Here is a 15,596-nt window from a genome sequence, read left to right as displayed (position 1 = left end):
ATATTTAACCCTGAGGAGATTGTAATTTCACTGTATGAGATTTGGTACAAAAGCCATTATTGATGGGTTCTGGCTTTGCAGGTGTTAAGACATGTTCTGAATTTCCTTCAGAATTTGTGGCTCAGTTTAAAAAACACAGTCATAGTGAAAACTTGGGAGTTTAGTGCAGGCCCATTGTGTTACTATTTTTGAAGAATGGGCTGTGTTGGTATCATGAAAGGGGGAAAGGTCCTTTTGAGTTATGTGCTGGGGATGATGGCCATGCTTTGTTATACACATGCTGGACAGGTTTTTCAGAAGATCATTTCAATCGCTACCAAAAAACAGTTAAGCAGATGCATTCCAAACAACTGCTAGATATTACAGGTATGCATAGCTTTTTATTTCTGAGATTGTTGAACTTAATTGTATCCCTAATTTCAGCTGTTGTACTATGTGTACATATTGAGAAAGAAATGGGCATGATTATGTTTTTGGTGTATTTTTTATTGCAATGATTTATAGTATTGGTGTTATGTATTAGTTTATAAGTTTCTTTTAACTTTGGTGTGGGAGAAGGCAGTTACTGATGTGGATTTTCCAGATTTTTGGCTTATGATTTCATGTTTTTATTGAATGTGTTACAGTGAGTCAGTTTAGTTTCTAACAGATGCAAAATAGTTGAGTATTTTCTTATTTATAGGTATATGTGTGCATAAAAAATGTTACTGCAAATGATTATACGTGTCTGTCTGTCTCCCTTTATATTCAGATTAGTCCTGTCTTGTTTGAGGGTAACAGACTGGATGTGAATGATCAGCAGCAGTTTCCTGACGAGGTTCTTAATGTATGTGCTGCACATAGCAACACAGATGCAATAGCAGGCAAATGATCACGGGTCTATAACATGTAGCCATGCACAGCTTTAAATAGACACACTAAATGCCCTTGCCAACCTGGTGACACTTAGGTACCTAGTGGCATAATCTAAAACTGATAATATCTACCCATATCAGTTAGCTTAGTTAAATAGGGATGTCACTTCAGGTCTCAGCATTTCTCAAACTCTTCAGTTACATAATATAGAGCAAGAGTCAGGAACAGTCAGCCTAAGCAGTGGAAGACACAGTTCTTGGCTGCTTTCTTGTGTTTATGTAGTTTGTAGACAGAACTTGACAGATATGATATTCATTAGTGTGGCTATATCCACAGTTTGAATATGTCTGGTAGTGATTCAGGGGATTATAATTTAGTTACCCCTCATCCATTTCCCAGATAAGAGTTCTATGAAGAGTTTTTCATGTAAGACTGTGTCTAAGGTTTTAGAAAGATAATTGAATGGGGATCATAGGAGGTTACTAGGCTAATGGCCCTGGGCCCTTACAAACCTATCCAAGAGTTTATCCCCAAAAAGCAACCTCAGTCAGCACCTGTAACCCCTGTCATTGAGGGACACAGGTGGAACCCCTGGGACAAATTTGTGGTTTCCCATCCACTCATCAAGGTTACGCTTGAAGAGGGTCAGCGAGGTGCTCTGTTTGACATGTATGGGAAGTCTATTCCAGAGATGGGGCAGTCTCTGGAAGACAAACCTGTCTCTCCAGCAGGTTTTGTTGATGTCGCATATAGTGCATGAGGAGTTAAACTTACAGATATGGAGCATCTCTAGTAGGGCAGGGTCCAAGATTGCCTTGTAGGTGAGACACAGATCACCCCTGAGCAAACTGTACAATACCGAGTAGAGTGATAGTGATTTGAGCCTGTCCATATAGGACAGGTGTTGGAGACCATGGATTCTCCTTGTGAGGTATTTCTGTGGCCTTTCCAGTTGATGCAAGTGTTTGGAGAGGTATGTACCAAATGGGGCGTTATACTCAATTATAGACCTAATGAGGGAGGAGTACAGAGAGGTAATAGCCTCCTTTTTTCTAGATGCAATCCCTTTACTTATGAGATGAACTAAGTAAAAAGCTTTTCTCACCACTGCCTCTATATGATGATTGAATGTGAAGTTGTTATTAACCTGAGTGCCCAAGTCTCTCACCACAGGCTGTGTGCTTAGGGGGTTGCCGTTGATGTGGCAATTGGTAGGGATCATGTTTTTGCCAAATGGTATGATGATACATTTTTTTGCATTTAGCTTGAGGCCATGACTTTGGTACCAGTCATTAGTTGCTGTGAGACCCTCTTGTAGTATGTTAACATCATTTGAGTAGTCAATGACAGCACACAACTTACAGTCGTCTGCAAACTTGGTCAGCCACAGGCCTTTTGTCTTTGCCTGGACCTCTGAAAAACAGATGCCAAACAGTAGGGGTCCCAGGACAGATCCCTAGGGAACTACACTAGTGACAGGTCTGCCATCAGACGTGGAGGTGCCTATTTTGACTTTGAGGTTCCTGTCAGTGAGCCAGTTGGCCACCCACCTAATGAGACAGGAATTTATGCCAAGTTGTGTTAGCTTTTCGATGATGTTCAAGTGGGGAATTGTGTCAAAGACCTTGGCCAAGTCAAGGTAAGTTGTATGCACTGACCTTCCTTCATCCAGGGCCTTGGTGCCGGTCTCAAAGAAGTCAACCAAGTTCAACAGGCAAGATCTGCCCTTGACAAATCCAAACTGGGTGGGGTTAAGTGCTTGAAGATTGCCTATGTCCTTGTTTATGAGATCCATAATAATACATTTCATGGCTTTGCAGATCAGACTTGTCAAACTAATGGGGTGATAGCTTCCAGGGTCAGTAGTGGCACCACCTTTGTGCAAGGGGATGACAATGGCAGTTCTCCACTCTGCTGGAATGAAGCCTGTACTTAGGCTGTGGATGAATGGGATGCTCAACGGCAAAGCCAGTTCTTGCTGGAGATGGTGCGGAATACATCCTGGGATACAATCAGGTCCCATGGAAGCTGTATTCTTTGCCTTAGATAGGGTCTGCAACACGATATGTGGAGATGTGAGGTGTGAGACAAGTATCAGGGATGTTGAAAGGGCCTTTGGGGGGGCAGGGGGGTGAAGTTTGTCCTGAACCTATCTGCTAGCAGGCTGGCTATGTCAATATTCACAAAACAAACAGTACCAGGATTACCTGTTCTAAAGACTTAAACTTTGCCTGTGATATAAATCGGACCTGCTGGAGAGATAGGTATGTGTCCCAGAGACTACCCCATCTATGGAACAGGCTCCCCATCCATGTGAAGCAGAATTCCTCGCTAGCCCAATTCAAGTGCAACTTGGGCAAATGGATGGGAAACCGGAAATTCATCCCTGGTTTGGCACTGATGTCTCTAATGCAAACAAGTAACCTGTAAATGTTTCATCTCCCAGGCCCATACTTACACTTATCAAGGGTATCAGAACTTGTCAGACATTTGGGATGCATGGCTAGGCTTAAAAGGCCCTTGTGGTCATTAGCCTAGTAAACATCTATGAACCTATGAACAGGATCAGTGTAACTGACACTGTTAAGTACTAATTCGAAACAAACCTGGGCTTTGCCGCAGAGGTTCCTGACATAACTGAAGAAGACTTTATGGTTTCCCTTTGTTTTGGAGGCTAGTTTCGATTCATAATTGGCCTTGGAGGTTTTCACTAGTGATCTAACTTGCTTGCTAAGGCGGGAGTTTTTCCAATTTGGAATTTGTTCCTTTTTACCCTTGGACAACAGTTTCTTCCTTTTGTTGTAAAGCCTGTTGATAGAGGAAATTATGCTGCCTTTATTTCTGTTTTGATGTATGTTGTTAGTGAAGCTAAGTAGGGCTGTTGTACTGCTGTATCTAGGATGAAAGCTGTGTTGAATTTTGAATACAAGCTTGTAATTAGAAGGTGGTTAATGAGCTGGATGTAGATATATTTTTCCAAGATTTTTGATAGTATTGCTGGGATGGCAATGGGTCTGTGATTTGAAAAATCAGTTGAGTTACCACCTTTATGCAATGGGATAATACAAAATGTTTTCCAGATGTCAGACTTATAGTTTTTGATTATATAACAATTAATTAGTATGAAGATGGGGAAGGCCAGGGCATCTGCTGCCAATTTTAAATATTCAGCTAGAAGGGTATCAGTAGCTAAAGATGTTGGCTTTAGCTTAAGTAATAGTTTCCTAATAGTGGAAGTCTGAAAATTTTGGAATGTGAAAAAGTCGCTTTTTTATTGTCCCGTGAGTCAGGAGTATAGAGGTGGGCATCATATAGGATGAATGGTTGTTAGACTAGGAATCAGTCAGTCATCAGGGATTACAAACAGAAGGAACAACGACCAAAAGCCTACACAGTACCATTTCGGTTATTTGTTTACAGATAACCATGGTGGGACCAGACACAAATGCATACAGTTGTAGGGTAAAAAGAGAAAGAAAAGTGCTGAAGAACATATTGTACAATGCAGTAACGCACAAAGATGCAACATGTATACTAAGAAAAACACTTTGCTAGTAGACGGAAGTCAGCACAAAAATAAAATAAGGAATAGATGAGTGGGTCTACTAATATTAGAGCTTGCATCACTCGTATTTTTACAGAATTAGAAACAGCCAGATCATAAAATTCAGGGTACTCCATTAGTATTTAGAAATCAGCACTTCAGACTAGAAAATGAAGATGTGCTTTTTCCAGAGCCACCAGCATGTCAGAAAGCCATTACAGTTGGCTAGTATTCTAGAGATTAAAAACAATAAAGCATGAAAAAAGAAAAGACTGTTTCTACCACTGTTTGAACCTTGCATCGTTCATATGCTTTCTACAAAGTTAGTGGTAGTCATGCCATAAAATCATTGCACTTAGCTAAAATACAGAAATTAGTGCAAAATAAAATATTAAATGAAATGAGCAGAAAACTCTGTTTACTAATGTTTTAGCTTTGCATTATTCATATGCTTTCCTGCAAAGCAGTAGCAAATCAGGTCATAGCATTCCTGAAAGGCTACTTTTCTCTGAGGAGAAAAAGCACAGGTAAAACTAATTAAATCAAAGAAAGCTGTTGTGAGTACAACTGCAATTTGTGATGGAATCTGGCTAAGACCTTTGAAACTTTCCGGTAAGTCCACAGGCAGCCAAAGCTGGGACATGCTCAAAAAGGTAGACTGAAAATGTAAACAAAGACACAGTCAAAATAAAAAAATCTCTGGGACTGTCCCTTTAAAACTAATTTACTACTAACACACACCAAACTGTAAAATATACCTGTTTCACTGGTTGTTTAAAAACATGGCAAATGATCATGCACATTGTGAGCAAGCTACTTCAATATTATTTTAAAGTACAGACAAAGTTTGTTACGTTACCAGCAATGCTAAAATACAGAAATAATTATATTGATGGTACTTAAAAACTCATTAATTAGAAACAAACAAGCATACTAAGCTGATTAAGAATGTGTTATTGAAAATAAATGTTTTGATCAATGACAAGTTACACACATTCTGGAAACAGAATTAGTACTAAATGTTTTACTTTGTTAAAGTACAGGGACAACTATCAAGAATGCAGTGGTTTTCTCCAGCCCTGACTATGACTCATATGACCAGAGATCGACTACTGGCTTGGAAGGAGCGGCTCTGTCAGCTTGCTCACTCTGGGACAGAAGGGTGTCTGCCTGTGGGGAAGGTGTCATAATCATGGGGAAGACTGCAGTTCACTTTGGCATTTGAGGAGGTGCAAGATCTAACTGATGTTACACTGAGTAATGCATGTGATGTCATTAGATTCACCCAGTTAAGGCATACCAAAAAATCTGTAATATGCAGGACCAACATATGTAATGTTGCAGGCTTCTCTATTCTACTCCCTCATCTCAACTTACCCTGTGGCCTCAGCCCTTGGGGATAGTACCAGGGACACAAGGTACAAATGATGCAGCCAGGCAGCAGACTGTCAGCCAGTGAATGTGTAAAAAGAAAAAAAAATGCATTAGTTTACATACCAAACAAACATTACAGTAGCTGTACTGCAGTATGGGAATTCCCCATGCGGCACAGGGATCGAAGGATGCCTTTTGTTGATGAAATACTTTTCAGAGAGAATAAATCCACATCTTTAGCAATCATTTTAAAAATGATTATGCATAAAGTAATTGGATAATGTTATTTGTTCAACAACTTCTATTGTAATAATAAAGCAACATGCTTGCTACAGTATTAATTTACCTACACTGTCATCTTCTATGCAAATTTAGGGTATTTTCATGTTTACAGTTGCATAGTGCATACCTTCTGTCATACTTAATGGTTTTGTCAGTTTGTCCATTTCACGTATTACATAAATTGACTGTACAGTGCTGTATTGCTCATACTTGGTTCTTATCAAACTAAAGGGTTAATTGTAATATATTCTTAAATTAAAAAAGAACATCCCTCATGTTCAACTTTTTAAACACAGTAACCCATACTCAAGCCTGTTATCTGAATATTGCAAGAGAATGGAGATAAAGGAGAAATTCTATGACTTATGAATGTTGCAGGGACTATATAAGGAAGAAAACGCAAAACTGAATCTCTAATTTGTGTATATATCATGATTCTGATGTAACTACAAAAAAAAGTGTTATGACACAAACTTTAGAATGTTAGTCTCATGTTGGCATTGAAAAGAGAGTTGTTACTGAACAGGGAAAGTGAGAAGTCTCTGCACAGAGCTAAAATGTGGTATAAGCACTTTGGGTACACCTCTTCAGCGTCCCTGATTTTATCTCTAATTTTGCCCTGGCTAAAACTCATGTAATTTATGACTTAGTAACTACAGTGAGGGTAAAGTCAGGTATTACAGCTGCAGACTTCTTAACCATCCCAAAATGCACAGTAATAAAATTATCTCATTCCATCTACTTTCTAAAAGAATACTGCCAATATTTAAAGGAGTACCACACCCAAAAACTGAAAAAAAAAACATGTTTTTCAGCATACCTTGAACTCTTCTGTATTATTAAAGTCTCTTTATCAAAGTGATTATTGTTATACCCCAAAATAGCCTGAAAGGGGACTGCCATTAGTAGCATGATTTTGTTTTACAGTCAATGCCTTTGCCTTCATGTCATTTTAGAGGGACTGCTAAAAATCCCTGACGAGAGGAACATTTACTGTGGTTTTCTTTCTCATCAGCTTACAACAGTACTGGGACTCCCTACTTTTGAGTGCCAGCATCAATCTGCTTTTTTAATTACTTTGCTTCCTATGATTTTCATAAGTTTTCTAATACAGCATTTTAAGGAATTTTTGAATGACAGGCTTAAAATGTAGCTGAGTTAATTGTTTTTTTCAAAGTAACAAATGTAGTTCACTGTTTAAATGTGACATATCTGACCCTCGTGATTAAAATGTGTTAATTGGGCTCAGATGGTTTCTATTGCTTCCAGAATTTTAAATACTGTAGTTAGAATTAGAGTCTTTTATGTTATTTTCCTTCCCCAACTCACTGACTTCTCAACAAAATACTGTATGCAATATAAAAATGTTGTAACAAAAAACGAGAAGAAACATACACTGTTATGGAAAATATAATGTAGAAAAAAATACTACATTAAATACTGACAAAATAAAAAGAGTAAGGTGAAAATATTTTAGTAATTTCTTAAAGATACACCACCCCATCCTTTTCGCGCAGGTTTTGGTTGTCACAAATAGGAAAGCTTGGTATTTTTTTCAGTTTTTTTCTTTCAATCAACAATTAAAGCAACCAAAAGTAAAAGCCAATAATAATAACCTGAAAAGTTATTGTGAAGAACTCCATGAGGCACTCTGTCAGTGACATTAACATTCTCATTCTCTTAATCTACAAAAGTGCTTGCTTGTCTTTTACGTTTGCAAGATATGTTTGTAAATTGTAGTATGAAATGCAGAAGAAGCCATTGGGAAATATCCACATTAAAATTAAAATTGGATTATGAAAATATTATTAATTTTCATGTACACAACTCTCTCATCATTTTAATACAAAACCAGGGACCTCGAGAGAGTGCTGAAAATGCAAGCTGCTTTATTTTCTTTGCTTCAAAGTGCTTGCTGTATGCCTTCAAAATAAATTACTGTTGCGGTGCTCTTTCTTAAAATCATTGTATTTAACAGTGGCTGTACAATAGAGAATTCTGAGGAAGCAGCACATGTACCGGAAATTAAAATTGCTGAACTGAATTCTAATACTGTGTGATCAATGACATTTTTATCTCTTCCAGTGTTGTTTTTCCACTGTATTCATATTTTACTCCTTGCTGCAGCTTTATTGACTGTTTTTTGCTAACCAGACCACTACGCTGTTATTCACGTGCCCTGCTCCTGTTGGATTAAGAACTTTTCTAGAAAAATATAAGTTTTTGATAACCATGGAATGTGTTTGTGTTAGTATGGGGGAGACATACTTCGATATTGTTATATCTCCCTAAGATGCCTCAATATGAGCAAGTTTCCTCGTTTTGTGTCTTAATAAAATGTTGTTTTGCAGGGTGGGAGGGATTTTTAAATAAAAATGTGCTTATTTTTTAAGTGTGGCTGTTTTTACTTGGTATATTTATTAATGAAACACCGCCAGCACCCGTAAATATACCTGGCTGTCAATCAAGCAATGTATTCTTGATGGTGGGCTCAGTAGGGTGGCATTTGCTACTGCGCATCCAAAGTGGTGGGTCTTTGAGAAATAACCATATTTTCTTTCTTTAGTGGCACTTCAAGTTTGATTAAAGGGAAAGACAACTAATCTGTAATAATAAAAAACTGTGTTCATTTACATCCGAAAACTGAACTTGAAAGTCTTCCTTTTGTTCGGACTCTATGCTACACTGTTTTTCTGAGATAAGATGTTGGCAATCTGTTACTGATAATGCACATTTAAATGTCATTGTTTATTTAGCAGGTTAATAGGAGGTTCAATCCTTGTTCTCTTAAGGGTCTAGAGATATGGTCTATGTTATAAGCAGATCTAAATTAGCACCAACTGCCCCTATCCAAGAGGGACACAAGTGAAAAACCTGGGATGAATTTGCAGTTTCCCATCCAATCATTCAAGTTACACTTAAAAGGGTTAACGAGGGGCTCTGTTTAACCTGTACTGGAAGTTTATTCCCGAGGAGAGGCAATCTCTGGGAGTCATATCTGTCCATCCAGCAAGTCCAGTTGATGTCATATGCTAGGTTAAGGTCCCTAGAGCGAGTAAATACTGTACCATTTAACTTACGAATGTGCTGCATTTCCATTAAGCCAGAATCAGAGATTGCTCTGTAAGTAAGGCACAGGTCACCTCTGAGTGGTCTATACAATACAGGATATAGCAACAGTGATTTCAGTCTGTCCATGTAAAACATGTGCTGAAGACCTTGAATTACCTTTGTGAGGAACCTTTGAGGTATCTCCAGTTGCTGCAGGTGCCTGTTTAGGTACATACCAAAGGGAGCATTGTACTATATTATTGGCCTGATGAGGAAAGAGTACAGAGGGGTTATAACCTCTTTTGTTCTGAAAGCTATGCCCTGGCTTATGAGATGAACAATGTAGAAGGCCTTCCTTACCACCATGTAGACATGGTGATCAAAAGTAAGGTTGCTGTCAACCTGTATGCCCAAATCTCTCACCACTGATTTAGAGCTTAGGGTGTTGCTATTAACATGGTAATCTGTGCAGGGACATCACCTCTGCCAAAGGGGACGATAATGCATTTTTTTGCACTGATTTTAAGACCATGATTTTGGCACCAATCACTGGTTTGCATAAATCCTTCTTGTAGAATGTTGACATAATTTGGAGACTCAATGACTGCTCCTAGTGTGCAGTCATCAGCAAACTTTGTCAGCCACAGACCTTTTGTTTTTGTCTGTCTTCTAAGTAGATTCTAAACAATAAGGGCCCCAGCACCAATACCCGTGGAAAATGACTGGTAAAGAGTCTGCTGGAGGTGGAATCCCCTATTTTGATTGTATGTGTCCTGTTGGTGAGCCATTTTGAAACCCACCTGACAGTATATCGGTTGAACTCCAGGCTGGGTGAGTTTTTCAATGATGCCTGAGTGGGGAATTGCGTCAAAGGCCGTGGCCAAGTGTAGGTAGGCCATATGCACAGATTTACCTTAATCCAGGGCTTTGTTCACAGTCTTGAAGCAGTCCACCAGGTTCAACAAGCAGGATCTCCCTTTAACAAACAAAACTGGGTTGGGTCAAGTGTTTGAAGGTCTCCTGTATCTCTGTTGATAAGGTCCATGATGATTCTCTCCATGGCCTTGCAAATAAAGCTGGTTAGGCTAATGAGTCTATAGTTCCCAAGGTCGATGGATGCACCTCCCTTGTACAAGGGGATGACAGTAGCTGTTTTCCATTCAGCAGGGACAAAACCAGTGCTTAGGCTGCGGTTGAAAAGAGTACTCAATGGTGTTGCTAAGTCCTGTTTTAAACCGTTGAGAATGCAGCCTGGGATGTTATCAGGTTCCATAGAGGTTGTATTTCTGGCCTTGGAGACAGTGGTTAAGACCTGCTCTTTAGAGATACTAGGTAGAGAATAGGTGGTAGGAATGTTTTGGGGTATATGTGGCAGGGACAAGGGGGAGAAGTTTTCAGTGAACCTGTTCACTAGCAGGTTGTCTATTTCCACTGGTTTAGTATATGTGGTACCATTCACTACCAGTTCAGCGCAAACCTGGGTTTTTCCTTTAAGGTTTCAGATGTATCTAAAGAGTGCCTTATGGTTATCCTTAGCTAGGGATGCCAATCTAGAGTCACAGTTAGCTTGAGAGGACATTACAAGACATCTTATTGCTTGTTCAAGCTGAGAAGCATGTGCTTCCAATTCTGAGATTGTTCCTTCCTGCTCTTAGACAGCAGTTTCTTCCTCTTATTACATAACCTGTTTATGGTGGATGCCCACCAAGAAGGATTGCTTTTTCCTGAGGATCTTGCTTTGGTCCTATCAGGAATGGCTGAGTCAATACAACTGTATAGATGTCTATACAATACATTGGTGTATATCCTAGTATATATGTCCTTGCTGTTAGTGAGGGCAGGTGCTTTGAAGCTATTAATGCCTTCTCGTAAGAGGCTGTAGTTGGCTTTGGAGAAGTTTTTTAGCCTAATTTCACCTGGGGGGTCCGATGCTATTGTTACTTCAAAAGAGACTGATTTATGATCAAACTTCACCAGGGAGAGCTGCACACTTGTGGTGATACACTGTTCTATCATGTTGGTGAGTACCAAGTCTAGAATGTTTGGGCCCCCTTGTGGGGTGCCAACTATCTGCTCCAAGGCGTTTGAGTTAATGACTTCCAAGAACCTTTGGGTGAGTGTGTTTGTTAACGTATAATTTACTCAATCTATGGACGGGTAGTTAAAGTCACCCATAACCTGGACATTTGGTTGCAATTTGAGTGACTCAAATAGATCCAAGTAGGCAGTGTGGACATCATGGTTCATGTATGGGGATCTATAGCTGACAATAAATTGGAGAGGGGTCTTTCCTATAGTTATTTGCACATGGAGTAACTCTAGGGAATCATTCTGTTTAACCAATCTAGAGGTGTATTTACCTTTGATGAATATTGATACTCCTCCGCTAGTTTTCACATGTTCATTTTGTAGCCTGAACGTGTGGAAGGCATTATATCCCAGTATGCTCAGGCTGCTCTCCACGGCCTTCACTTAGGTCTATGTTACTGCACAGATGTCTGCATCTTCCAGTTAGGATTGCCTCCAGTGAAATTTCAGATTTAGACTCCTGGTGTTTAGCAGCATAACCTTAAGGTTGTTTCTGAGGATATTTTTACGTCGTAAATTATGTTTTTGTGACCTTGCCTAAAAAAGCACTACGGGGGAGGCAATAGCCTTAGCCAGTAGCCAAAACTCAGAGGTAGCAGGTGGAAACCGTCTCTGACAAAACATCATGGTCCATCAACCATATCATCCCAGGCAGACAGGTACGAAATCCCCTTAGAATGACACCAGAAACTAAGCCAATTGGTGAAGTCAATTACTTTTTGTCTGTATTGAGGCATCATCTTAGGTGAATGTCGATAGTCATAACAGTGCCTGTTGTTGGGAGAGTTCAGTGCATGTGTGATGTGGTGGACACCTGCCCGTGACCTTTTCCTTATTCGACCTAGTGAGTGGGACATCTGTGTGTCTCACAATGGAGTCACATATAACTAAAACATTTGATTTTGTGTTTTGCCTTAGGGGTATGTTTGGTGAGACACTGGTATATGCGTTTATACATGTACTGTGATTTGCTGGAAATGTATTAAGTGCAGTGTGTTTATGTTTGGGAGTTCTCCGATCTTTAGGTATGCAATTGTAATAAGTGACCTAATCTAATTACTCTGCGTTTCTTAGTAGCCTTCATGAGGTAACAGATGACAAGAGAAATGCAAGAAGGAAAGGCAAACAACAATAAGTTCAAACATAAAACAAACTAACAATTATTAAATTGTGTCGTTTTTTCTATATGTGATGCGTTTAGTGTTGGATTACAGGCAAGGAAAACCCCTTTCTGGAAAGAAAATATTAACATGTGCGTGGAATTCTTTAAAAAAGAGATATCTCAACTGTGCGTAAGTATTTTCTGGCCGAATTTCCCTCTTCACATAATTTTCTGATTATTTTAAAGTTAGCCAGTAAAATATGAAAACTAGTCTACCGAATCAATAATTTCACCAATAATTTGAAGAAAAAGAAGCATATTTACCGGTATTATTTAAAATCTTTCAAGACAAATATGCTTATTAGAAGAAATTGCTACATTTTTACACATTAATACATGTAAAAGTTCATGTATTAGTGTGTGTGCGAATTCTACTAGTTTATTTTTACACGCGAGTCCCTGTTTACATTAAAGAAACAGCGCAAGATGTAAAGCATTTGACGAAAACGTTCACTTATGTTCCTCGAAGGCGTTATCACATTACTAAAAGATTTATTGTGATAGTGTTTCTCTCATTTAAATTAAACTATTTATTACTTTTTAGTTTAACTTATTAAAATTGGAAAATGCTTCCGTAATGTGTCATTACCGGCATTTGCATTCTTAATCGCATGGTCCAGTACTCTCCACTATGGCCAAATAAAACTACTTTGTGGGGTAAAACTTAGCAAAACAGTTTTTTAAAGTAATAGATGTTACACTTCCTGTTTCATAACATTCTTTTGGGGATTTTATCCTTGACTAGTTTTGTTTCTTGTTTTAAGAGAAAAATAGGCTGCGAAACATCACTTTGGGAAAACTCACACAGAAAGAGAGGGAAAAAAAGTCCTGTAATCTTGACAAATACCGCCGGTAACCAGCAAATTAAGCTGCCGGCCAGAGTTAAAATAGAAACTCATTCATTCACAACACCTTTTTCCCATGTTTTGCACATGGGGTCGGAGTGTCACTTCAACAGTGACAATCATCTAGAGCCAAAGTTTACACCGGCGGGGGACTATAGTCAACATAACAGCAAACAAAGGGGAAAAAGAAAGCACTACCACCATTAACGTAGTTGACATGTACGTTTCCAGTTCTTGACGTTTTCGCAAGTCGTCTTATCGTAAAGTAATGTCGTAAAATAGACATTCGAAAGTTATTTACAATTTCCGACAGTCGGAAGACTTGATCTATTTTCAGAGAATATGATGTTAAGAGTTACATTCATAAGAAATAATAACCTACACACACACACACACACACACACACACGTCACCTAAGGCTGAAAACGCAAATTCGAAAATTTACCGCACCGGCTTTAGCTATTACGGCGGAGGCGAATGTCATAGCTATCGAAAGTAGTCGCTTGTGATAGAATGTTGTTTATTTTTCTTTGCGGAGCACCACTGCTGGGAATTCAGACTGAAATTGACAATAATTAACACTAACAGCAGTGGAGGACATTTGTCATACGGTATCAAACACTTTTACTTACATTCCGTTTTGATTTAAGCCTTTACGTTTTTCCTTCTCCTACTTCACCAAGCTGCAACGCAAATTAAGTCACTTAATGGATATTGTCTGTCAGATGGGTGTGGGTATGAGGGCTATAGACATCCTCCTTGGTATTTTGTTCTGCCTACTGCATAAGCTATATGAGCTTCCCTAATGACAGGTTAGTGAAGAGCTAATGCATGCAGAAAGCACAATTTGTAAGCATACTCTTCCTGATTACTAGGGGTGACCATCAGGGCTAGTGTCAGCATTTTGCCCCCCAGGATGTGTCAACCTGGGGGCCACCTGGACACTCCAGTCTGTCACTTCAGCTCTTTGAGTTCATGCTGCAAAGTTTTACTATTAGTACACATAGGCTTAAGTGTAGCTATAGTGCTCGTTGACGCCAAAAATACCGTTTTTGTATACTTTCGTCTCACGTCCATACCGCCACCTTTTTTTCGTTCTAGCATTAACTAAGTGATTTACCAGCTAAAATAGGGCTGCCACCTTTTCAAATGTCCAAAGCGGGACTTTTTTGTAGAAATGTGAGATTTTGCAGGGCGAAACATACCCACGGCTAGTGCAAAGGACAGAACTTAACTTTTTGGTCAAAATAAAATCTTACTCTTGTAGCATATGAGTTATTTTTGCTATTTCGTATAATAGGTGTTTCACATACAAAATAACTGTTTTATTCAATTATTAAAGAAAATTTGGGAAATATTTTTGATCCTAAAATCTCAGGACATTTGCCATTTTTAAGTGAGACACAACTGCCAAAAAAGGGACAGGTGGCACTAGCTAATAATAGGCAGTGTTAGAATGGACAACGCGTTATTTACAAATTTACACTAAGATTGTTAGTCTAGGACTCGCATACCTCTCAACTGTACAGCTTTTCGCAGAATGTCCAGAGTTTTGCCTCATGTTTTTGGTCTGTTCCTCATAAAATTTGTGTTTTTTTCTGGCAAATCATTGAAGATTTAAGTCACTAAATAATGACAGACATTTCAGTTTTAGACTTTATATCCTTCAGAAATACATAATAATGCAAAACCTGTTATTCTAGCAACTTTCCAAGTTTATAGGAGCAATATTTATATTTTGTCCCTATTTTTGGGCCTTTGTACCCCCTGTCTTTCTGGCTTTGTCCAGATTTCTTGGACTGAGAGGTTGAGAGGTATGCTAGGATGTCATGCAGTGGAAAAATTAATCTTTAATACTTAGTATTCACATTTTCAAATTTAAGTTCATGTTTTCATAATTGAGAGCGCTATATATTATTAAGGTGTAGTGTGTGAAACATCGATGTAAACAGGATAATTTACTGTCAATCCTAGTTTATAGCAATGTATACCAGAAAGATTGTTAGCAATTGTGAAAATAAGCAATATTTCCATATGTATTTAATACTTCAAAACGCATGTGACTTACAAACTGACACATGACATTAAGTGAATCAGAATCCTCATATGGTGAAGAAAACTGTCTGATGTTTGCACTGTAAGTTGTACATCTTGGCAGATAGCCAATATTATTTGTTTCGCTAATTCTACAATTAAGGTTATGTTTTCATGTTTCTGTAAATATCTGAATAAACATGCTTTTGCAGAGAATTTTTTTGTTGTCTTGTGAAAGCTTATTCTGGTTAACCCAAATGGTTTAGTAATTTATGTATGGTTTGTACAGTTTTCAAGATATGAAAAATGTGTTTGTGAAAATTTACAAAAAATATAATTTGTAGTTTGTGTGCATTATAAT

General features: G+C 38.5%; 1 protein-coding gene across 2 annotated transcripts in view; it reads right to left on the bottom strand.

The window, feature by feature from the left end:
• The window catches only part of FAM151B (family with sequence similarity 151 member B), a 630,819-nt gene extending 616,776 nt beyond the window's left edge, over positions 1 to 14,043 (bottom strand). The window contains exon 1 of one of the 2 annotated variants that reach the window (XM_044064232.1): positions 13,834 to 14,043. The gene's annotated coding sequence lies outside the window, so the exon portion shown is untranslated. The remainder of the gene's footprint in view (positions 1 to 13,833) is intronic. The other variant, XM_044064231.1, reaches the window with a different exon arrangement.
• Between the last annotated feature and the right edge of the window lie 1,553 nt (positions 14,044 to 15,596).

This window comes from Protopterus annectens, chromosome 2.part2 (assembly GCF_019279795.1).
Source record: "Protopterus annectens isolate FY-2018-M chromosome 2.part2, PAN1.0, whole genome shotgun sequence".
Classification (NCBI taxonomy): domain Eukaryota; kingdom Metazoa; phylum Chordata; order Ceratodontiformes; family Protopteridae; genus Protopterus; species Protopterus annectens.
Note: the sequence above shows the minus strand (reverse complement) of the source record. Positions and strands in the feature narration are given on the sequence as shown.